Source organism: Uranotaenia lowii, chromosome 3, assembly GCF_029784155.1.
Source record: "Uranotaenia lowii strain MFRU-FL chromosome 3, ASM2978415v1, whole genome shotgun sequence".
In the NCBI taxonomy this organism is placed as follows: domain Eukaryota; kingdom Metazoa; phylum Arthropoda; class Insecta; order Diptera; family Culicidae; genus Uranotaenia; species Uranotaenia lowii.
Window position 1 is genome coordinate 221,615,021 of NC_073693.1, and position 25,207 is coordinate 221,640,227.

The window sequence follows — 25,207 nt, forward strand, 5'->3', positions numbered from 1 at the left end:
GTATTTTATTCTCCCCCTGTTTCAACACGCATCACTCCTCTTGAAATATTTCAGCTCCATCCCTTTACGCGCTTCGACTTCAATGTTTTTAAGCAACGGCCTCTGCTGGCGAATAGCACAAACAAGGGAATGGAAATGTTTCCCTTCATTCGATGTGACGCTTCGTTTTCGGAGGGAAAAAAGGAAAACAAACAGAAAGCAGCGAAGACGTTTGTTTACCTCAGTCGCATTCTTTCGTTCGGCTTCAGTGAATTCGGTTCAACATTTCATGGATAGATGAAAAGAGAGTTTTTCAAATTAAAGTTCATTGATTAAGTTATCTTAAACATATTTACTTATACATTATTATTAGAAGATGGTAATACTAATAAATTGGTGCTAATTTTTGAACATGTAAAACGAAGAGACTTAATGAAGAGTTTTTTCTGCACGGACAATGTCAGCAAGGTTTTGAAAATTGTTCAAACTGATCGATTTAAAAATCTTAATAATATTTCGTACATAAAAGATTGACCAATAATAAAATTCAGAATGTTGCGCATTCTGCAAGAAATTGTGTTTGTAAACAAACAGAAAAACTAAAAATTTTATGAAAAATAAGAGTTGTCTTTAACCGAAATAATCATATTCACAGGAGCACAAAAATCAAAATCAAATATCTTCCAACGATGGATGATTTCTAACCGACGACAAAAAAGATACTCGCCCAACGTGGGGCTCGAACCCACGACCCTGAGATTAAGAGTCTCATGCTCTACCGACTGAGCTAGCCGGGCACATGTAACGTTGGATCGCAAAAGATAAACAAAAACTGACGGATTTGACATGGGGTGCTTTTCGAATCTGATCTGGGCGCAAAATCTACCGGCCTAGGAACGGTGAAATTCTAATTGGGATTTGGGAATGGAAGTTATTTTTTGTTTGTCTTGCTTCGCGAAGAAGAGCAGCAGGCGTTGATTAAAAGCATCAAAAGTAGGCAGTGCGCGTTATTTTCGGGTCCGTCAAAGTTGAAGTTTAAAAATAGTCAATAACGAATTTGTTTCAAGAGGTGTGAGTGATACAAATGTGAGATAATTTTGGCGGAATAACCATTGGGCTAAATAACAGGAGGAGAAAAAAACATAATGCGGAGTGTGTGACGTCTTTCCAATCCGGAAACGTTGCTGGCATCTATCGTTTGTTTTGATTTTTAAGTATAGAAAAACAAATATGTAATGGATTTCACTTTCAAATAATCTGGAGGACTTCAACCAAATATAATAACCTACCCAATAATCAAACAAAAAGGAATCAAATTTTCGTTCCACGGAGCTCCAAATGATATTTAAGAAAAAAAAAGTAGTCTTTAAAACCATTCGAACTGAGCTTGATTTTTGTATATAAATCGTTAATTTGGTATGATTTTGCCCGAATAAAGGTGCTACAATTCCAAAATTTGACTTTCTCACTTTTCAGATAAGGATACCTCGATTATGGCAAGTGCATCAAAAAACCTTTAGTGAAATCCAAATCGTTGGATTGATTTAAAATGCTAATTTCCTATCGATTAGATGATACCTTAACGATGCATAGTTTTGCTACGATAGAGAAATCAATACAAAGTCATCCGAGCACTATGTTATGTTCGTTGTTTGTTTCTTAGTATAAATTTATTCACTTAAAAATTGATTTGTTTTTGTTTTGACTGATAAAGCCAGATTCAAGAAGAGAAGAGGGGATCGGTTTTATGCGTTAGTAACACTGGACGTGCGCAACGCCTTCAATATTGTCAGCTGGGCAGCGATTGCATCTTCGCTTATAAAAATGAGGATACCGAAATATCACTGCATGTGAATGGAAAGCTATTTCCAGATCCGTAAGCTACGATGCATGACGAGCGAAGGATTTCAGGATATTGATATTACAGCTGGAGTACCGCAAGGGTCGGTACTGGGCCCGATCCTGTGGAATATTACGTACGATGAGGTGCTGACATGGAGCCTGTAGCTGTAGAAGTGGTAGAGAGCTGGATGCACTCCAAGAGTTTGCAGTTGGCTCACCACAAAACCGGATTTCACCGCAAACAGGCAGGATTACAGTTGGAACATGCACTATTGAATCAAAGCGCTCAAATATTTGGGTGTGATGATTGACGACCGGCTCAGCTTTAAAAATCACGTTGAGTGTGTGTGCAAGAAGGCGGCACCAGCACCGGCCGCACTCACGAGGATAATGACGAACAACTCGGCGATCCGAAGTAATCAGCGAAGGAGAATTTCGAGTGTGGTTTTGTCAATCCTTTGATATCTAGGGCGGCCTGGAAATCTGGCCTTGACATCCAGTGTAACCGGCAGAAGCTGAACAGTGTACAGAGGCGAATTAATTTGCGGGTCATCAGTGCATACCGCACCGTTTCGTCGGAGGCTGCATGCGTTGTAGCGGGAGTCATGCTCATCTCGGTTTTGTTGGTGGAGGACTCATATTGCTACGAAAAAAGAGGCACGCAAAACGTGAGAACACGAGCCAGAGATAGCTCCGTGGCCAACTGGCAGCAGCTGTGAGATAGCTCAGAAAGTGGAAGGTGGACCTATCGTTTGATCCCAAATGGATGGAGAGAAAGCATGGCGAAGTGGATTTCTACATGACGCATGGTCATGGATGCTTCATGAAGTATCACTACAGATTTGGACATGTGGCCCCGCCGCTAACATGCGGTGACGTCCCGAAGCTGCCTGTGTAGTGGCGGGTGTCATGCCCATCTCGGTTTTGCTTGAGGAGGATGTCTATTGCTACGACAACGAAGACACGCCCAACGTACGAGATCTCGCCAATGATGACTCGATGTCCAACTGGCAGCAGCTGTGGGACAGCTCAACGAGAGTAAGGTGGACCCATCGTCTGATCCCGCACATCGGGAGCTGGATCGGAAGAAGGCACGGTGAAGTGGACTTCTATATGACGCAATTCTTGACTGGTCATGGATGCTTCATGAAGTACCACTACTGGTTTGGACATGTGGCTTCGCCATATATCCCAGATTGTGGGGACGTAGAGGAAACACCTGAACATGTGGTTTTTGTCTGTCCGAGGTTTGCGGCGGTACGTACTTTCATATTTGCCGCCTGCGGCCAGGCACAACAGCAGACAACGTGGTACAGAGGATGTGTGCGGATTCCAACACTTGGCATGCGGTCAGCGATGGGTTTACCCGGATCATGACTGCCCTGCAGAGGAGCTGGAACCAACAGCAGTCTGCGAACGCTGTAGGATGACTCCATCGACGGGGAGCATCTGAGTAGTGTGCGTCCGATCCCTTGATCGAAGCTACAAAGATAAGGAATCATCTTCTGCGTAGCGGAGGTCAGGGGTGCGCCGCGAACTTGAGTAGGATACCCCAATATCGAGAGGTATCCAAGTAGTGCCGCTTTCTAAGGGGGAAACTGCGGGGATAAGACTATACCTTCCTCGTAGCGGACATCGAAGGAAGAGGGATAACCACTATCGGAGGGTACCTATGGGTAGAGAGGCTCTCGATGCCGGGCGAGCCTCTCGAGTCGGTGTAGGATGTCGTCACCGTCGGGAAACATCCGAGTCGTAGCGTTCAAAGTTCCAAAAGTGTGCCGTGACAGGCGCGAATCCAGGACAAGCTGCTCTCGATCTGGCACACAACGGGCAGAAAAATTCGCGGGCAAAAAATCCTAGGGTTGCCAGCCAAGGGGGATAAAGAAGACCGGACAACGGTCGGAGTAGACTGACCCCATCGACGGGAGGCTGTCGAGTAGAGTGCGTCCGACCCCACGGATTGAAGCTACAAAGATAACGCATCATCTGCTGCGTAGCGGATGCCGTGGGTGAGTCGCGTTCGTGCTTAGGATGCTCCACCTTCGGGGAGTATCCAAGAAGTGTGGTTCTCAACGACAGAAGCTGCGGGGATAAGACTATGCCTTCTTCGCAGTGGAAATCGTTGGGAAAGAGAAAGGGTCCACGTTCGGGGAATATCCACGGGTAGAGTGGCTCTCGGCGCCGGGAGAGCCATTCGAGTCGGAGTAGGATGACGACTTCGTCGGGAATCAGCCGAGTCGTTGCGTTAAGTCCCGCGCGTGTGCCGTGACAGGCGCAAGGATAAGCTGCTCTCGATCTGGCACACGACGGGCAAGGTGGCAAACTTCGAACCCTGAAGATAAGAGGTCGGGCCTCGAGTCGTTAGAGGAGAGGTCAGGTCTCAAACCTTCAGGCGGAGAGGTTTGTGTGGTCAACCGGGGCCAATAAGGGGTCGGGTCTCGAGTCGTAAGAGGAGGGATCAGGTCCCTTATCAACAAGAGGAGGGGTACAAGTGGTCACCTCGAGTCATTACGAGGAGTGGTCAGATTTCAAGTCTTTAGAGGAGAGATCGGGCCTTGAACCGTGTAGAGGAGAGGTAAACCTCGAGTCGATGCGAGGAGGGGTCGGATCTCAAGTCGTTAGAGGAGAGTTCAGGCGTCGAGTCGTAAGGATGAGAGGTTTTGCTGAAAGTGGTCTCGTTAATGAGTATTGCCTCGGAGCGCACTAGCGCGAACAGACCTCCCACTATTGAAGTATAGTGTGCTAAACAGTTCGAGGTGGGGACCAGGTCTGCGGCCCCAGGTGGAGTTTATGGAGTAGGGGGTATACACGGAGTACATCATGAGTCTTCCCATTGTACCCATGGACCCAGAGTAGCAAACTGGGGGGACGCGGTGGCTCGCCGTGCCTTGGAATACAATCCGTAAACCGAGATTTACCACCTGTGGTTACCAACTAAAAAAAAACGTGCGGTGACGTGGACGAGACACTCAAACACGTGGTATTCTATTGTACAAGATTTGAAGAGGAACATACCAACATATTCGCCGCCCGTGGACCAGACACGACAGTGGACAACATGTTGCAGAAGATGTATGATGACATCAACACATGGTATGCAGCCAGCGATGGGCTCGCCCGGATAATGACTGCTCTACAAAGGAGTTGGAGAATGACGCAAATTGCGATCGACGTAGGATGACGTAACTTTTCTTAACTTTACTTTACTTAGCTGAATGAGTCCGAAGCTATCAAATAATCTACGCATGACTATCAGCAAAGCTGATCGACCCACGACGTGAAGATTACCTCGACCGGTCAGAATGTTATTTAATTTAAATATGAACTTTTAAGCGAATGTTGCATAAGTAGCTCATATGCGCGAATGAGACCTCCTTCCGAAGTATTGGCTTAGGGCAGTTCGACGTGCCTTGATCAAGGTAGCCGACAAAAATTCTGTATTTATGAGAAAAATAATTCTGACTTTCTGTGATTTTAACCAAAAATTCTGTGATGGATTTCCTTGAATTTCATTGAAAATTCATGATAAATTGGGTCTTTTTCACATTTTAGTTGGGTAAAATCAATTACCATTTTTTATCTTATCATACTTTTCAAATTCAAAGTAAGAAATCTAATTTTGATACTGTCCAAAAAAATTATAATTTCGGAAATCCATTCAAAATTTAAAAATTCTGTGAAATCTGTGAAAATTTCAAAATTCTGTGTTCTGTGACACAGATTCTGTGATGAAAATTTGCTCAAAATTCTGTGAAATTACAGATTTTTCTGTGATTTCGGCAACCTTGGCCTTGATGCCAATTCGTAAAATTCCTCCTTCTTCGAATTTACTACCTAGGGAACCAAAGAAAAAACACACACAGTAGCGAATTGACCCCAACATGGCATGCTGCTTGTGTGTTTCGTATTCATTAATACTTTCAAAACAAAATTGTGAAGAGCAAATCTTCTTTTATCGATTCAAACTTTTTCAATTGTTATTTTTTACAAAACGACGATTTATCGTTATTGCTACTTTCATGCGCTATATTACCCATTCAATTTTTTGTACCACACATTGCTTTTTTTAAAATTTTGACGATTAAAAGGGTTAGTTAACATATAGGACAACAACGTTTCGATCTTTAGTTAATTCTTATTGAAATTGGACCAAATATGTGACAATACAATGTATATATCGGAAATTCGACCCCATTTTCATAATAGCCAATTCACCACTCACTTTACCGAGAGGTTCAAATATCTGGTTTCATATTGCATAAGGTACACCGGGGCAAGTGCAAACTCGGGGCAAGTGCAAACGATCAACTTTCCTCTGTTACAAAAAATTTAAAAAATATTTCTTCTTCTAGAAGTTGTTAGTGTTGTCCAAACCAACAATCTGACATAGATAAACTAAACTTTCTTTCAATTATTCACTAAAAACACTGCACTGTTTGATTACACACGAATTCAAGTACGTACTAGACATGAAAAGTGAGTTTTTGTTTTGCTTTTTTTGGCTACAAAAAAGGGCATTCAAATCCGATTTTTCGTCGAAAGGTGAGTGTTTGGGACTGATATTCAGGTGAAATCAGAAAATTTATGATAAATTTTCAGTAGACCCTAAAAATTGTGAAAATAATATTCACTCCTGTCAAGTGCCACTGCGGGGCAAGTGCAAACGACACTACCGGGGTAAGTGCAAACGCACCTTTAAGCCATGTAACATCAGACATTAAAAAAAAAATCATCTAAAAAAAGGTTAAGCATTATATTAGAGTGGTCAGAAAGGGTATCCAAAGTGTTGTATCTGAAGCGAATATTCAAAATTCCGTAATGCCTTGGCAAATGAAGGTCTTTTGCTTCAAACAACAGTCAGCAAAACTGAAGTTCCAAAAAGTAATTAATATAGCAGAAAAACAGCAAATACATCAAAAAAAGTTGATAAAACATACCGGAAAATGTATTAAATTCGTTTTAGTAACGATACACTGACGCATCTTTGAATAAGTTTGGAAAAAGCATTGCGTTTGCACTTGCCCCCATAAACGGGGCAAGTGCAAACTTAGAAATTTTTTCAGAAAAGTGCCGTTACTTTTTACCAACATTTTTTAAATTTTCACTTTCTACGGGAATTTGTTGAGAACCATTTTAATGATGCAACGAACGATAATTGATAATTTTTGAAGATTTACATATTTTTCTAGGACATGTGAAAGTTGAACTATGGTGAAAACCGTTTGCACTTGCCCCGGTGTACCTTATATGGTTTCTCTCGCTTGTTTCTGGCAATGCACCAAGAGTCGATTTGTCATCTGGTCGATTATTCAGAAGGTAGCAACTCTCACTCATGTATTCGGTTCCCACGCTGCTACCCGGACGGAAGACTACCGGAGCCCAGCCGGGATTGGTTCAAGGAGGAAAGGGCATCTCTACCGTTGCCCTGTCACCTTCTTCTCTAAAAGTCGGCAAACACCCGATGCAGCTACCCAGTTGCATCTCGTGTTTTTGCTCGGGTTTCGGATGCATCCTGGTACCGAGAATGGATGTTCCTCCTTCTGGAGATAGTTGTTGTATGGAAGTCGTGACGTGTGCCGGACTTTTTGCCACCCAAATCCGCATTCGATACCGACTGCTTCTTGAAGGGGATTTTCGCCTTTCTTGGCTTTCCGGGTGCTTTTTGTGCATAATGTTTTTCTTATTAGAGCTTACTGTAAGGGGGGATTGCTGAGAGGGGTTTGTGAATAGAGGGAAGGATCAAGAGTGGAACGTCGCGTTGGGTTGGGAAAATAGTTTTCTAGTTCTGAAAGTGGGGAACTACCTTCAGTTGCATGGGATCTTTGGAAGTTTAGTTTGTTGTTTTAAAGTGAGTTTAGGGGAAAATCGCGAGAAATGTATCGTTAGAGGATGTGATAGTTTCGCTTTTCTGCCGAAAATAACAAAAATTATATATTGGATACATTATGACTCGAAGGTAAGCAAATTGACATTTTAGGCATGCATGTTAGGTATGTAGTGGACTGGTATGATTCTGGAAAATTCTGGAAAAGTCTATGACCTCGCGAAAAGAGAGCAATCGAAACTACGCATCAGCTTTTGGGGCCCCGTTAACATCAGCAGGTATTCGGAATCGCTCTCTCGTCGAATTGCACCATGCCCGAATCCGGAACCTCTAGGCACACGGACCGGTGCCGGGAGTCAAAGGTTGAAAGCTCCCCAGTACCTTTCGGTTCGATGAATGGATTCAATTGCACCCAATCCTCCACCAATGATCGTCACATCAGCACGAACGCTCCCCAAAATCATCATAAGAGGAGAGAAAACAAAACAAAAACAAAAACGCACGAACTAGTCTGTTTCCCCAACCATCCGATGAAATCAACCCGATGTTCCCCAATCGACGATTCGAGGAAACCCGCCGCGCCACAATCGAATGGGGGGACAACAACCGACCGACCGCAGCCGACCAAAAAGTGGCTAACGACGATTGCGGGATCATCGGGCCCAGTTCGGTGACCTTGAACTTGATTCGTTTCGCGCCAAAACTGAACTCATCCTCCTATCCGATTGATTGGGGACTTGGAAAGAGGGGACGATCAACGCAACTGGGGGGCACCAAAGCCGGGAACGCCTGGCTCTTAAAGAGCGACTGAGCAGCGAGCGGCCAACAGAAAGTTTACCCGCAGTCGAATCATGCTTGCCCGTCATCGTTCTACGAGAAAGTGTTCCGGAGTGAGAAATAAAAGGTGTAGGCCTCATCATCGACGGACGACCGGCTTCAGTTTAGTTCAGTGTCGAATGGAAATTCGATGAATGAACATCGTTTCGTAGGTTTGAGTTGTTTCCCAATGAAATAAAAGAAGGAAGATACAGACATTTCGTGATGCTTGGAAATCAAACGACTGATATCAGAGCCGGAATCAATCCGTTTCAGTTAATGAGTGTAGCCAACACCTAGATTATCTTTAACTTTCATGTTTGGCATGAAATATTCAACGAAACAACCTAGAGAACATTTTTGAATTGAAGAATTGATGGAAAATCTGATTTTTTCAAACAAATGGGTTTCTATGTGATACTGTCTAATCTTCAATTCATTTTATTTGGTGCATTTTTTACAGGAAATATCATTTAACTTTCTATTGTAGATTTTTTTTTATTTTCAACAATTACATAGATCTTTCCAGCAACTGATGTAAAAGCTTCTGAATCGACAAAAAAATTTTTTACTGATTTCCAGCAGCAAATCAGTACCGTAAACTGAGGTCACTTTGATCACCGGGGTAACTTTGATCAACATGAAATTTTTTCACATAAGAATGAATGACTAATTCTGAAGTATAAATCTCTGAAAACTATTTTCTAGTTACGTTTGAAAGCCTGTGCATCGAGTTTCAAATTGTCAAAATTTTGTTTGTTTTGGGAAACTTTTATCTGTTTGTAAAAATAAGATTCCAGAATCCCAGATCCAGAAGAAATATTTAGTTTTTCGAAGGCTCGCTAACAAACGGGTCTCCGAATGCAATTAAAGCATTTGGAAGCAAACGCCTGTATAGAACAAATCGCTAGAAGCTTCATCAAATGGTAAAGTTTTAAGAAAATAAGAAAATGGGAAGAGTAGGAGGGCGTATGGAATTGTATGAAGGTAAAATTTCCTTTGTTTTGTAGCGTAAATTTTTCTAAACAATAATGTTTATAATTTTTGCCCCAAATTTATGTTACTTAATTTATGCAGTATCCTAGTTCATCATTTGATTATAAATATGTTTTCGAAAGAAATTACTGTAATTGATATTTTAAGCCTTCTTTGCTAAATGGCACCAAACCAATAATAATAAATAATAAGATTTTGGGATACGTTAAAACCATGCTGATCAAAGTTATTCGGAATAATTTCTGAAATTAAACATATCAAGCTTGCAAAAAATCAACTCAACGAGAAAAAATCGGCTCATACTACTATTAATCTATGCTGTGCTTATCTTATCTAATCATTCTTTGGAGAAAAAGGTATCCTTTCGATTGCTTCAACAATCTTTTATTTTCCCTTTGAAAATACCGGGTGGAATTTGAATAAATGATCAAAACAAAACACAGTCTGGAAAATTTCACAATTAATTTTATCAATATAAAATGTCCGCAGATATTGCAACACAGTTTGTAGGGTTGATATAGAAAATAAATGGGATTGATCTCACCGAAACTTTCCAATGGAAGCAGCTTTGCTTGTGTTCATTTTAGGTTTCTCAAACATCCCATTATTTCGTTAAATTTTTAAGACATCCGTCAGCCACTTCTTTACTCAATGTTAATACTAACTACTTACTACTAACTAACTACTAACTACAAACTACTAACTACTAACTGTTAGGGCGTGAAACACTCTACAAACAATACTGTTGGGCTCACTGCTGGCAGCCTATCTGTCAGCCGATCGATTATGTTTTTTGTAGTAAACGTTTATTCGCGACCTGGGGGAGGAAGACTGAAATTCGCTGTATCGTTTTCTGTATCGTTTTTTTACTGTTCGGCAAAAAGCCAACGATTGTTGAAAAGATTTGTAATCGTAAACTTTAAACTATATAAAAGTTTTGTTCGATCAATGGGAACTACCCTAAATCTAAATCTGTTATTTAAGCTATTTTTAGAACAACCATTAATCAAACAATTTTTATTTATCAGCTTCAAAAACTTCAACAAAATTTGAGCAACTCAATACGTCTGATCTGCAGAATTCGCCAGAGCAAAACAAAACCTAATGAAATCATTATTTCATGCAAAACAAGTGCTTTTCAGCATCAAAAAAGTTTTATTGAAATTCACTAAATATGAAAGTAAGATTTTGAACCTTCGCACTGGTCGGTAGATTGATAAGAGAAATTTGACGTTTGAAAGATTTTTTTCTTTTTTTATTCAGTCTTCTTTCCCCAGGTCGCGACGTATTTTATCTCGGCCAAATAAAAGGCATTTTAATATGTAGTGTTAAGTAACTACGTGCGTTTCTATTCTTTGTATCCGTGCTACCCCAGTTTATAACACTAACTACTAACTACTAACTACTAACTACTATCTACTAACTACTAACTACTAACTACTAACTACTAACTACTAACTACTAACTACTAACTACTAACTACTAACTACTAACTACTAACTACTAACTACTAACTACTAACTACTAACTACTAACTACTAACTACTAACTACTAACTACTAACTACTAACTACTAACTACTAACTACTAACTACTAACTACTAACTACTAACTACTAACTACTAACTACTAACTACTAACTACTAACTACTAACTACTAACTACTAACTACTAACTACTAACTACTAACTACTAACTACTAACTACTAACTACTAACTACTAACTACTAACTACTAACTACTAACTACTAACTACTAACTACTAACTACTAACTACTAACTACTAACTACTAACTACTAACTACTAACTACTAACTACTAACTACTAACTACTAACTACTAACTACTAACTACTAACTACTAACTACTAACTAACTACTAACTACTACTAGCTAACTACTAACACTTAACATTGTTTAAATAGGTGTTCAAATAATTATAAAAATTTGGATTTCCTAACACGTAAAACTTTTTTGGAAAAAAATCATCGGATCATCAATTATTACAAACTTTACCGTTCAAGCACACGTCTAAAGGGCGAACACGAAATTATTGCGACACCGAAAATGTCATGCCAATTTTCTTATGATGTTCATAATCAGACCAAAAAGTTACGGTACTTTTATACATATATTAAGTACAAAAATCAAAAGAAAAGTTTATCGATGCAGGGCTAGAAGTTGGTTACTTTTTAGTAACTTTGTCACTTTTTTCAGGCTGGTCACTCACAATTTACTTTTTTTTTTTAATTTGGTCCCTAAAGTCACTATTTCTTACATAATTTCCTTACAACTGAGCTTATTTTTTTTTAGTTTTTCTACTCATTATTAAAAACATTATATTGTTTCACGACAAGTGGTATGTATTCATTAGTTCATTATTAGGTTATTCGTTTATTATTTATTTGACGGGTTCCTTTTCTTTCCTTTCGAGTCCTGTTTGAATTAACACGACCTTAATTGAGAGAATGACTCAGATTCAGTAAGGAAGATTATTGTTTTGTTTTGCTTTGATATATCGCTTACACTTCAATATTATATGGATGACAATTGGATTTTTAAGAAAAATAGTCTTTCGCCTAAAAAATGTTTAGTTTTTTGTTTATTTGCGACACTTTTCCAACGACACTATTACAACATGTTTAACCAAGATTTGAAGTATTATGACATTTTAAGCTTGAATTTGTAAATGTAAAATCATTCTTAACCTAATTTAAAAAAAATCAATCAAAATCTGTACAGTGCACTAAATTACATGGCAGGAAACATTCCATGGTGTCAATGCTCTTGGTTGTATTAAAGGGAAGGTAATCTTGTGAAAAGTGACTTAATTGATTCGAAAATATCAGATATTTCATTTCTAAGTTCCCTTATTTCTAGACGTTTTTGAAACATTTGAAAGATTGGTAGATATACATAGATTTCAAACCTTTCTTGAAGTTTTTTTATAACTTTCAGTAATTTTTGTACCTTTTTAGAGGTTTACTGATATATTTTCTACAATATTCCAATAGGTGTTTCTTGGATGGATACAATATTTCTGAGGTGTTTCTTGGTTCTGTTAATTTTTGAAAGAAATTGTCGTGTTAAATCATTTATGATTATTTTTTTTTTAAATTCCTTCCTTTTTGAACATCTTTTTTTCTTCTAGTAAATCTTTCTAATGATTGATTTCTGAATCATGCAATAAAGTCTGCAGTGAATCTCTTTGGAAATGTTCCATTTTTTGTAAGTAAATTCTCTTTGAGTTAGTTTTAAATTTGAAAAATTATATTCTACCTTGAAGATAAGTGTCGTGAAATTATTTAGCCATTTCTTGTGTTATTACCATCGTAAGTCATTTTTTTCGCTAAGCTTCTTTGAGTCATTGTCAATCTTCTGTCAACATTTTGTCCTTTATCTGTTTTCAATCCTCTATTATTGTTTTGTCACTTTTTCATGAGGACCTCCCAATTTCTAATTGCATGACTCTTTCATGAAATGAAATTTCTATCAATGTAAATCTTAACTCAATTTCAAGTAAATTCTTTAAAATTTTCGTTAAACATGTGCTGATTTTTTATTTGCATTTGTAGATCTCTCACATATAACAATTTTGTTTAAAAATTTTGGTTTCTGTAAATTCATTTCGAATTATTAACTGTTTTCAATATTATTTCAGACTTTTTCAACTGTTTTAGTGACATTGAAAAAAATCTGATGGTGTATACACTATAAAATGAATTTTCAAAATTTGTGGGTTTTTTTTCAAAGAAAATAGATAAACTCGAAGTTCCTCTTATGTCCAACATATTGCTTTTCAATAAGTGAGGCCAAGAGCCTTCCAAAAAACGTTTTTCAATTAACATAATTGTCTTTAAACGTTTTGTTTTAGTTTTTAATATCATTTTTAGTTAGTTTTCGTCTTGATCTGGTCACTAATTTTACCTAATTGCGCTTTAAAGTAACTATTTTGCCCTACTTTTTTACCGCATAGTCGCTTCTAGCCCTGTCGATGGAGCCTTGAGTGGATGTCCTCCATCAACGTCTTTACAGTGTCATCCGGTACCAGTTTCTCAGATTTTTTTTTCATTTTCTCAATATGTCCTTCTCATCTTTGACTATCTGTCCGCTCTTCCGAAGTTCCCGCTTCATTATTGCCCAGGACTGCTTCACCGGACGCAGCTCCGGACAGATTGGCGGGTTCATGTCTTTTGGAACGAAATGGACAGAATTGGTCTCATAACACTCCAGAACACTTTTAGAATAGGGGAATGATTCCCAATCTGGCCAATATAGCAGAGCTTTGTCGTGCTGCTGCAAGAACGGCAAAAGGCGCTTCTCGAGGCACTCAGATTTGTAGATCTCGCCATTCGTCACGAAAGGCTCACTCCTCAGTCCTCAAGAGCAGATGGCCGGCCAAACGAGATATTTGAAGGCGAACATCGACATTTTCTTCTTCTTAAATTTGTCGTCCACATCGAACTTGCTTTTGCCGGGGAAAACTCCAACCCCATAATTTGTTTCAAATCGGCTTTTATATACGTTTCGTCGTCCATCACGCAGCAGCCATATTTTGTCCGCATCTTAACGTAGAGCTTCCGTGCCCGAGTTTTAGCCGTCGATTGTTGTCGCTCATCGTGGTTTGGGAAATTTTGTACCTTGTAGGTAGGGGAAAGGTTTCCTAAATGGGCCTATCGAGTTAAATGACCCTACGGCTGTTTGATGAAATGGCTGACTATACAGCTTATCTGACCAATGCATTTTGAGGGTGATACGCTTAGAATATAAGGCATGGAAGAATTTTATGAATTTACAAACTCAAAAAAATTTAAAAAATCATACAAGGTTTTGATACATTTTGATGTAATATTTCGACTTTTAAAAATTATACGTGGAGAAACTTAAAACAAAAACTAGGATGGTTTTTGTTTCTTACTCAAATGAACTTAAGAAATTAAACATATTTCAGCTTTTGTGGAGATTTAATAATGATTATATAGTGGAATAATAGAGTGTTTTTGTATGCCCCCATCATGTTTGTAAAATGCCTCCATCCTTAAATAACAGGTTAAATATAATAAATAAATGATTTTTATCATTGAACCTTCAAATATAAGCTCTGAATAACATCTTAGGAGAGAATTGAAGATCTAAAAACAGATTTGATAAAATTTTTCTCATGGATGAACTCCCTCCATAGTATGGCAACCCTAGCTTTTGATTTATTCCATCAAATTATAATTTACATAGATTTTTTATAAAACTTCAGCTTTGTCGTACGGAAATTATTACTTTCTAGCAGTTTCAATGAAATTATACAGAAATATTGCCCAAAAAACAGAAATTTTGTTATAAATATAAATAGTCGCATTTAGCCCGCACGGTTTGAGGTTCGGCATTTTAGACAACACTTAAAAAAAATCGTTTTCTAGGAAACAGAAGAAAATTTTAACATAAAAGTTACTCCAATGCATAGAAAACAGATGCCTTCACACCTGTATATAGTTTTTGTACACATATTCGATGTGATATTTGATTAAATCAGTGTTCTGCTTAATAGGCGCATATAGCCCGCTCCTCCCCTACATATGTATGTAGTCCAGCTCTCTTCTTTGCATTCTGGACGTAGCTCTGCGACATGCCGATCTTTTTAGCCAAATCACGGCTTGAGACGTTGAGATTTGCTTCAATCACACCCATGTAAGTTATCGAAAAGTGCTGCTCCCTTCTGAGTGGAGGTATCATAACAGGCGGCTAAAATAGCTTGTACACCCTCTTTACTACCTAATAGTTCGAGTCTTTGATAATGTAAACTTTAAAAAAGTTAAAAGATATCAAAGTAACCGTTGTTTGAATTTGTTTTGTTAGCAAGTTAGCATAAATTTCAAGCAGACATTCAACCGAAATGGGCCGCAAAAACTGTGCAGTTGTTGGATGTTTTGCTTTCAGATCCGGAATCTATATATATAAAAATGGATTTCTGTCTGTCTGTCTGTCTGTCTGTCTGTCTGTCTGTCTGTTCCCTATAGACTCAGAAACTACCGAACCGATTTGCGTGAAACTTGGCAAGTGGGGGTATTGGAGGCAGGGGAAGGTTCCTATTATGGTTTGAGACCCCTCCCTCTCTCACGAAGGAGGGGAGGGGCCTCCCAAACAAAAGACAATTTTTTGCATAACTCGAGAACCCATCAAGCAAATGGTATCAAATTTGGCATGAGGTGGTATTTGGGAACGGGGAATATTTCAATGAATATTAGGTACCCCTCCCTCCTCTCAGTGGGGTGATAGGAAGGGGGGAGGGGGGCTACGTTACAATTTTCCATATAACTCGAAAACTAATCAAGATATTGGAACCAAATTTAGCATGGGAGGGTATTTTGATATGAAAAATATTTCAATGATTATTTGAGGCTGCTCCCTCCCTGCAGTTGAAAGGGGGAGGGGCCTTTTTCATGTTTTTTTACATAACTCAAAAACTTATAAAGCAAATGGAACCAAATTTGGCATGGGAAGGTATTTGGATACGAATAATATTTCAATGATTATTTGAGACCCCTCCCTCTTTCCAGTAGGGAGATATAAAGAAATGCTTCTATGAATATTTCGTATCCCTCACACGCACACCTTCAAAAAGGTGGATGAAAAGGGGGAGAAGAGATCTCCCTTACAATTTTCAGTATAACTGGAGAGCTGATCGAGCAAATTGAACCATATTTGGCATGTGAGGGTATTTGGATACGAGAAATGTTTCTATTATAAATTGAAGCGCCACCTTTTTTCAATGGAAAGATAAAAAGGGGGAAAGGGGGGATTCCATACAATTGTTTTGCATTACTCGAGAATTAATAGAGCAAATGAAATAAAAATTGGTATCAAAAAGTATTTGAGAACAAAAAATACTTTTATGAATATTATGTTCTCACCCCTCCATTCAATGGGGAGAACGGAAGGGGGATGGTACTTCCTTTCAAGTTTATGCATAACTCAAGAATTTACAACGCAAATAAAACCAAATTTGGCATGGAATGGTATTTTAATACGAGAAATTTTTTTACGTCAAACAATTCCTTTCTTGCAGTGGGATGATAGAATTGGGAATAAAGGAAGGGAAGAGGAGAGAAATGGACAAAACTTAACATGGAAAATCATTTTGGTATGATTCTATGATTATCTGACACACCATGCTCCTCTATTCTGTGAGTAGGTACATGGGAGGAGGGAGGTTAGCCCAATACAATTTTGTTAGCATTAGTTCTCAATTTCTGCTAACGAAGCCAACAAACGGAAACAAATATGGCATGGAAAGGTACTTGGTTACGAGATATGTTTCTACGATTGATATAGACCCTTTCGTTTTACAGTGTAGAGAGGAGAAGAAAGGAGAAGGGTCCATATAAATTTTGTTGTAAAGCTTAAAAACTGATCAACCAATTTAACAATATTTGATACAAAAAATTTTTGGGAATGAATAAAATGGGTATGATTATTGAAGATCACCCCCCCCCCCTCTCATTCAGCAGGGGGTGAGGGGGTGAATATATCAAGCAAAAACAACCATATTTTATTAGTTGGATTATTTGCGTACGATTTATTTGAGACCTTCCTTTTTTTAGGGCGAAGCTGAAAGAAACAGATTAAAATTATCAGATCTTTAACACAAATTTATGGATCAAGATTCAGAATATAAGTTTAAGTTATGTTTGGATTGCCATCCGAAACTCAAGCTGCAGCTTTCATTTTATAGCGGTTGCTTATGAATTATGTTATAATTTGATTTAAAATAATGCCAAAAAAACAGTAAAATTTGAGTAAATTCTGAAAATATCATTCGATTTTGAAAGGTGTAGCAAAGCACACCGGGTAATAAATAAAACATTCTTTGGTGCATCTGGTTAATCAGGTAAGTGTTCTATATTCAAAATTGATAAGATTCGGTTACAGTGAATGATCTCTAATCTAGTAAAAAACTGGGCATGGCGTTGAAAAAATCGTGTGGGAGTAAGCCATGACTTTTGGGCATCGCACGCGTTTTTGTTTTCGTCCTTGATTTTTTTTTAATCAATTACAATAAAACTAGAAATTTTAAAATTAAACAGTGGAAAATGATAGATTAAGTGACTGGTGGTTGTTCCCGGAGCGGTTCGCACTCTGTTTTGGCATGCTGAATCCTGGTTGGGAGAGTTCGGAAGGAATTTTAAAGTCAGTTGCTCCGGACTAGATGAAAAGTTTTCTAGTCAAAAACTTCCGAAACTTATTTGGTGAGATCAAACCTTTTCCATTATATTGAACGTTATTTTCCTAATACACATTGTCATTAGATAAGTGTAGCTATTTTCAAATTATGCTGTAGGTATTTAAGTAATCCATATGAAGCGTTTGGTAGCGAAACTCCACGCTTTATTCCTCCCCTTGCTCCAGAATCTTTTGCGGTAATTACCACATGGTTGGCCTGGCCGTAGTTATCTCTGCAATGCATGTTTTATGTAACAGAGATAACATTGAAAAGAAAAATGAAGGACGCAAGTCTTTTCATTTTCCAGGATGCTTACACGTTTTGGCTATGTTGGTAAAAGAAGAAGAAGAAGAAGAAGAAGAAGAAGAAGAAGCATGGCGTTGAAAAAATCGTGTGTCCTTATCGTTCTCCCAAACCGTCTTGTTCGAGCCGCATTGAATGAAGATTCACCAAATAAGTTTGACGACAAACATGAGGTTTTAAAGGGCCAAATAAAAGTTACCAAATAAACATTAAATCAGATAAAAACCAGTAAGGAGAGTGTATTAAATTTGGACTTTTTATAAATTATAAAATAGGGTCTAGAAGTTTTCTGTATGATGTGATTAACATAAAAGTGCGAATATACCAGCTTTTTTAAAATAAAATGAAGCGACTTACCATAATTTTGTATGGAAAAATTCCAAATTTGGGTAGGGAGTTGTCTCTTTTCTGTTTTATTTAAAAATCTTCTCATGAGATGTAAAAAACATTTTTTGGTTATATCTTTACTTAAGACCGCGAAGCAATTGTGATAGATATAAATATAAATGAGTTTAAATGTCTCAAATAGATGAGTCCATGAAAATTATCTGCTTATCGTGTGATTTTGTATTGTTATATGGATATAGTCACTCACTTCAGATTCCTAAAAAGTTCAGGTTTTGTTACAGTATTGTATTTCTGAATCCAGAACATCTACATTGCGTAAACAGCATTCACCATGTATCTGTATTTTTTTAAATTTTTTTTAATATGTCTTTATTTGTATCAATTCATCATTTCATTTACATTACATTATTACATTAAATTAGGTGTTCAGATCAATAATGAACTGTTCAGAGCCCTATAGTTATCTAGAAAAATATTTTGAACTTGAAACTAAAAACTATCCTAAAATTAAACTAATTATAAAGACATGCATCTGTAACATTCCATTATGTAAAGCTTAAAAAGGTAAAAGTTCCTATACATGAAACATAAATTAGCCTTAAAAAGCTTGTTCCAAAAATTTGCAGGTTTAAACAAGCAAATACTATATATTTTTTGGCTGAGTAGACGAAATCCGGACCCTTGATTAAATAGAAGGTAGCCAGATTTAATCTATGTCGATTTACTGGAGTTTTCATTTCAAACCGTTAAGTGATAAACACGATCTGCCAAAATATTTGAATTAAGGATGCTCAATACTTTCAAAATCAGTTTTTCAAACATGGGCATCAAAAATGCTGTCCCGTATGATATTTGCTGTTCTTTTTTAAATCACCTGAGTGTAGGAATTTCACAACGGATAATAATATTTTTCAAACATTTTATTCTACCTCGATGGTAAATGATAAAATCTTCAATACTCTGGGGAAAATTCATATTTCTGTTTTTATTAGCCCCGGAATTTAAAAATTTACTAGGCCTCAGAAGAATTTATGTATACGTCCGGTTTAATGGTCCTCATAAAACAATTTCTGAAAGGATAACAGAACCTGTTCTTTCCTTTTTCGGATTTAAAATTCTGCCTACACCAGAAGACCACTGGGAGATTTGAATCCCGTGTTTACCTTCTTCCTCCCGTATGGATTGTTTTTACGCGAGTGCCCCTTTTGTTTCCCTATCCTACTTGTTGGCCCTGCGGAAAAACGCGACGAGAATAAATGAAATTTTTGTTATGATTTTTCCTCTATCTCTCTTTCTACACCACTTTCCGATCGCCGCCGAAATTCTACCGGGAAAACTCCAGCCAGAGAGAGAAACCGGTTCCAGGTTTCGGTGAGGATATTTGAATTTACGTTTCGGCTTCTCCTGCTCCAGTTGCTGTTGTTGTTGTCTCATCTGAATTCCGGGCTCTATTCATTTGTTCGTTAGCACCTCGGCTTTAGTCGTGTCTGGAATTTACTATTTCGGCTAGCAGCATACAAGTGAGTTTTGTGGCAGGTTTTCTCAGAGGAGTGTGAGGAATTTTTCCATCGCGGGAAGGCTCAACTAAGTGGAGAAGGAGGAGGGTTGTTGGCTGTTCGAGGTTTTAATGTTCGAACTCCCGAAGGCAGTTTTGTGGGTAATTATAAATTCACGTTGTACGCCGTCCTGTCTTGAAACGGATGATTTCGACATTATGCAGTAATGCGTGCCTATAAATCATTTGAGCTATTTTTCGAAACGCCTCGATGGAAACCATGGAACAGATGAAAATGTTGCAGATAAGATGGGATTTATTTGGCGTTTTATTTCGGAAGTCTTTGATCCTAGTACTGGAGTGGTGATTTGAGAATTTCCTATTTTAATAAAAATTTCTTGATTTATTTATTTATTTATTTCGCAAAACATCGTAGGCTGCATTATTGGTCTTAAACCTAGGAGTTTCAATCGTAATATCAACTTACACACTACAATGTTAGATTCTTCAGTGCCTGTTGCCTTAAAAAGCACTTTTTAGCTGCTGTTTAGATAATAGAAGTTTAACTGATTTAGTAGATAAGTAGACTGAACACTCTTATGTCGTTTACAAAAGAGATTGCAGCCAGGGATGGGATTATGTCAGTGTCATGAACTAAATTTTGCGACCAAGGAGTCGATTTATTTTTCGTCTGTCACCAATTTTAAAACCTATCGCGATGAAAACAAAAACGAAATGATTGCTTGGTTTCTGAAGGAAATTCGAAATACAGATATCATTCACGTATATACCTTTCAATCATGTAGACTGTTAAACATATCACCACATGGTGATCAGTCATCTAAGCCTGCTTTCGCGACCAATACAAAAAAATCAGTCATGACCAGTGATGGAAACGAAATGATTTCGATTCGATCAACGTTTAGTCGCAACGTCGCAAGATCTCGGTATGTTACAAACCAAGAGCGAACTCAATCCCGTCGGCAGCTGAATCGAGTTGGCATGATGATGGTTGAATACCTACATGCAACATTTTGGAAGTGATGTAGCTCCGAGAAGGATGCTACTCTCTATACTCGGACTTGAATAAATTCCTACGTATGCGTCGCTCGCGTAGAGTGAGTGTCACTCTTGCACACGATTGGACCCGATCGCAAGTTGTAACACACCGTGATCGGGGAAACTCGAGACTTGTACACTTTGCGATTTACATTTTGTTGCAACCACTCCCAAAGTTCGGCACTTGTTGGTTAGATAGGTTGGCTAGGATTTGTTTTGCTCTCGAGTTACCCAACCGCCCGCGTATGGATAGATACAAAAAAAAACATACGCACGGGCGTTGTTCTATGAGAAATTTGTTTGTAACTTTTTAAATCTTCCCATGCCGTTTGCAAAGTTTCCGTTAAAACTGATGTCGTTTTTTATTTTATTCGTAGTTTGAAGTCGTTCCACTTGTCATAGAATGTGTTCAATTTGTATGATGTTAGATTTATTGGGTACGTAATTTATTCTTGTTTCTCAACATTTAAAAGCTGGTTCAATATGTTTTAGTAAATTAGCCGAAGCTAGCTTTGAAATGAGTAGGGCTAGGTGGGGTAATTATGAACAAAATTTCTTCATTTGGTAAACTCATAGCCACCATATGTTTATTTCTTATCATAAGTTCTGAAAACCTGCCAATATTGAATGTTTCCGTGCTCTTAATCATTCTGTAGAGCAACTTTTTTTTTGGTCGCAGCCTACGTCCTTGAGACGTCTATTCATAATTACCCCGTCTATTCATATTAAATGTTTCCCCCTGTCTAGGGGGTAATTGAACACGGATTACGGACTTGGTATAAAAATTTTGAAAAGTAACAGTATTTATACGTTACATTTACCCATAGTAAGCATAGTATGATTTTTTATTTAAATAATTAGGTTCATAATTACCCCAAAACCTGTTCATAATTACCCCGAGACTTGTCCAATATGATTTACATGATGTCAGAAAATCTCAATTCAACACCAAATAATGAAACTAATTAGCAGTAATAAGAAAACCGGTTGTTTTATAAAAACTCAATTTAATTCATTTATAAAACTTATAAAATAAACAAATGTAATCAAAATTTAGAGGTAAAACAACAACAAAAATAGCTATTTAGTGTTCTTTTGTATTGGTTTTTTCTATCTTTTGTTTCGGTAGTTCAATTTTTTATTGCATCTTTTACGTTTTGGTTGGTTTCTTTTTCTTTCGTATCTTTATGTCGTTGCAGATCATTTTTATTTGATTGGGCCTCTCCATACGTGTGAAATTTTAGGCGAGTTAGGCTACTCGATAGTTTTTACATCCGTTTTAAATGTCCTGCGCAGCAAACATCAAGTTTTCACCTAAATGTCGTGGGTTAGGCTTTTCACGTAAGTGCGAGATATCATGAAATTAAAGCCTATACATGTATGTATGTATGTATGTATGTTTGACCCACCAGTGGCTGATAGGTCTTTCGACCCGAGTCGGTACGGGAAGTCTCGATCGCACATTCAAATATTGTTCATGCTTAACTCATCAACAATAAGTGCAGCACAACCAAGGGGTCCGTTACCACTGGCTTGGGACAGGTTTGACTCATCTCACTCCCTTCCAACTGTTCAAAACAAATAAAGAATCCTGAAAAGGTACCTTAGCAGCCTACTCAAGATTCCAAATTTGCCAAGATACTCCGGCTGGCTTGAACCCACAATCCATTGTATATCAGTCTTCCGATCGTTTGATGTCCTGTCCTACCCCCCTCTTATCCCCAATAATAGAGTTAAGCTATTTATAATCAAAAAATAATAACAAATTTTTCATCATGATTTACATCTTACCTTATCAGCATCCACATCCCTTTTATACTTACCTCAGCATCTCTATATTGAAAGGATACTTATCATTATACCACTAGAGATTTCAATTTTTTTTAGCGGCCCACGCAATGATGTGCGTGCAACTTTCTCATGCCAAGGACCAAGAATCCATCCAACATAATACACTCAAATGCTACTTTCATGTGCATTTGCAATCTACATTATAAAAAAATAACAAAGCAAGCATAGAAAATAGTTTCCACAAGCAGCAATTTTCAAATAAAATCCGAATATTTCTGTCGAACCAACTTCAACCCACGAGAACAACAATGATCTTCAAAATCTTCCTCCAGGAATCAATCAATAAAATTTGAGCACACAATTCCCGGACCCCCTCGATCACTACTTTAACACTTTGGCCAGGGCGTCGTTTCTTGTCTCAGCCTTCATTGCAGCTTAACGCAAAAAACAAAAATCAATAAAAGTGGAGTGATTTTATAATTCCTGCCCTCAACACGTTTCAAAAATTCACTCATTTGAGAATCTTTGTTCTCTGCTAGAAAAGACGTTTTCTCTGTACGAATGATAATCCATGAAATTAAAGCCTATACATATACAGAAAATTCAATTTTTTTTAAAGATGGTTGTTTCACAAAAACACCCATAAAAATCTTCTTGGATCAGTGAACAGTCATATTTTGCAAGGCTTGTCAATTCTATATGATCCACTATTTTGAAAAATATTTACACTAATTAATCTTTTTAACGCCTGTACGAAATTTCACATTAGTAGCTCTATTTTCTCAAAACAAAATTATTACTGCAGAAATTTTCATCACCAAACTGAAAGAGAATATCTTCAACCAAAAGATTTTCATTTTGTACTAAATTTTAAAAAATGTATTCGAACAAATAAAGATTGAAAAATGTAAAAAAGACTGCAAGAAAGTTGATTTTGGATCTTTGTTATCCGAATGTAACTCATAAACAATTATTCTTTGCTATAATTCTAATGCTCACAATAGCAGCACGTTGTCTAAACATACAAGAAAATTTATCTTTTTGATTTTGGGGATGAATAAACCAACTGGTTTAAAATCCGAAAAAAAAAAAAAAAAAAATCTTTTTGATTTTTGTCTTGTGGTCTTATTCATCTATTAAATTCATCATGGTTTTTCATATATTTTACTGTTTACCAAAGAGATTTAAGGTTTGTAATAATGTTAAATTTCACGCGGTAATGAATAAAAACTCGAGCAGTCAACCTTTTGTTAAAAAATGGTGGATTTTATTTTTAGTAAAATTAAAAATTTCTTCAAGTCTAGTCTATAATCTTGTTATTTATCAATACAAAAAAACTGGTTTCGGAAGGACGTAAAACCTTTATTCGGTGTTAGAAAATTATTCATGGGATACAGGTTTTCGGTATCGGTATTACCGATAAAACTATCCGTAAGCACCACTCACTAAACCTAAGAAAACATTGACTGCATTTTTTTTCTATCAACAAAAAGCAAGTTCTTATCACTATTTTTTTTTAAACAAAATTTAAATGCGGATTTAGCTTTTTTTTCAAAATTTCTGTTTTATGAACTTTTTTCATTCTTGAAGTTTGTTAGTCAAAAGTTTTATTAAGTTTTGATAAAATTATGTTCAAAACTTTTTTTCAAAAACTGAAAAGAACTGGCATAGCTTTTTTTCTAAAACCAAATCTCATTTTTGGAAGAAAAAAAATTAATTTCTCAAAAATTCAAAACTTAACACATTGCGGACTTAATTTAATTATGAAATTTAAAAAATTTGGTCCAATAAGATCCTGGGATATAGAATGCCGCGTGTTGATGTCCTGGTTAAGATTTCTTCACGGTCCTGTGTTAAGATCATACAGAAGAGGGGGAGGGGGGGGGGGGGGGAGGGGTGGTTATTTTTGTGAGAAATTTCTTACAAGGGAAGGAGGGGGAAGGGGGTGTGGAAATGCTTGGGTAATAAATGAATGGCCCCCTAAGTTGATGAATAAAACATTTGACCATCAAAAAGCCAAAGAAATGTCAGGAAATGTGTGTTCATTAGACTAGTTCACTTTTCGGCTTTTTTCACTGATCACAACGCCACTTACAGGGTTTGATCCTCATTCATTTTCAAGTACTCTGGCCAAATTTGGGCTTATTTGAGTAAGTTTCCAGCGTGCGCTAGGAGTTTTATTGAAAAAAGTCAATTTTTCTGGAAAATTTCCGTAGATGTGTTCTAGCAAGCTGTTGTTAATATAAAATGATAATTTTATAGTGCTCGGTGATTGGTATGACAAGCATTCGTATGGACCTGTTTTAGATAATTGACTAAATCAAACCGAAAAAATTTAAAAATTCATAAACTACCAACTTTTACAGAAAATTTACTTACAAGTTGAGAGCTTAAAATCAGTAGTAAATAGAAAAAAAATATTTTCGATATAAATTTTTCATAAAAAGATAGCCTTATTTATAACCTTTAATTTGATGTATAACACTTAATGATCGCAAGAGTGCTAGCAAAGTTATTCAAATATCTATGCAACAAATTTG

At 37.2% G+C, this 25,207-nt stretch overlaps 1 long non-coding RNA gene and 1 other non-coding gene across 3 annotated transcripts in view; one reads left to right on the top strand and one right to left on the bottom strand.

The window, feature by feature from the left end:
- Window positions 1–703: 703 nt before the first annotated feature.
- Trnak-cuu (transfer RNA lysine (anticodon CUU)) lies at window positions 704–776 on the bottom strand. Its single transcript has one exon. It is a non-coding gene; the product is annotated as a tRNA-Lys (tRNA).
- Window positions 777–7,385: 6,609 nt separating this feature from the next.
- LOC129757091 (uncharacterized) overlaps window positions 7,386–25,207 on the top strand; it is a 264,495-nt gene continuing 246,673 nt past the window's right edge. For both annotated transcript variants that reach the window (XR_008739616.1, XR_008739615.1), the window contains exon 1: window positions 7,386–7,777. This is a non-coding gene — a long non-coding RNA (uncharacterized LOC129757091). The remainder of the gene's footprint in view (window positions 7,778–25,207) is intronic.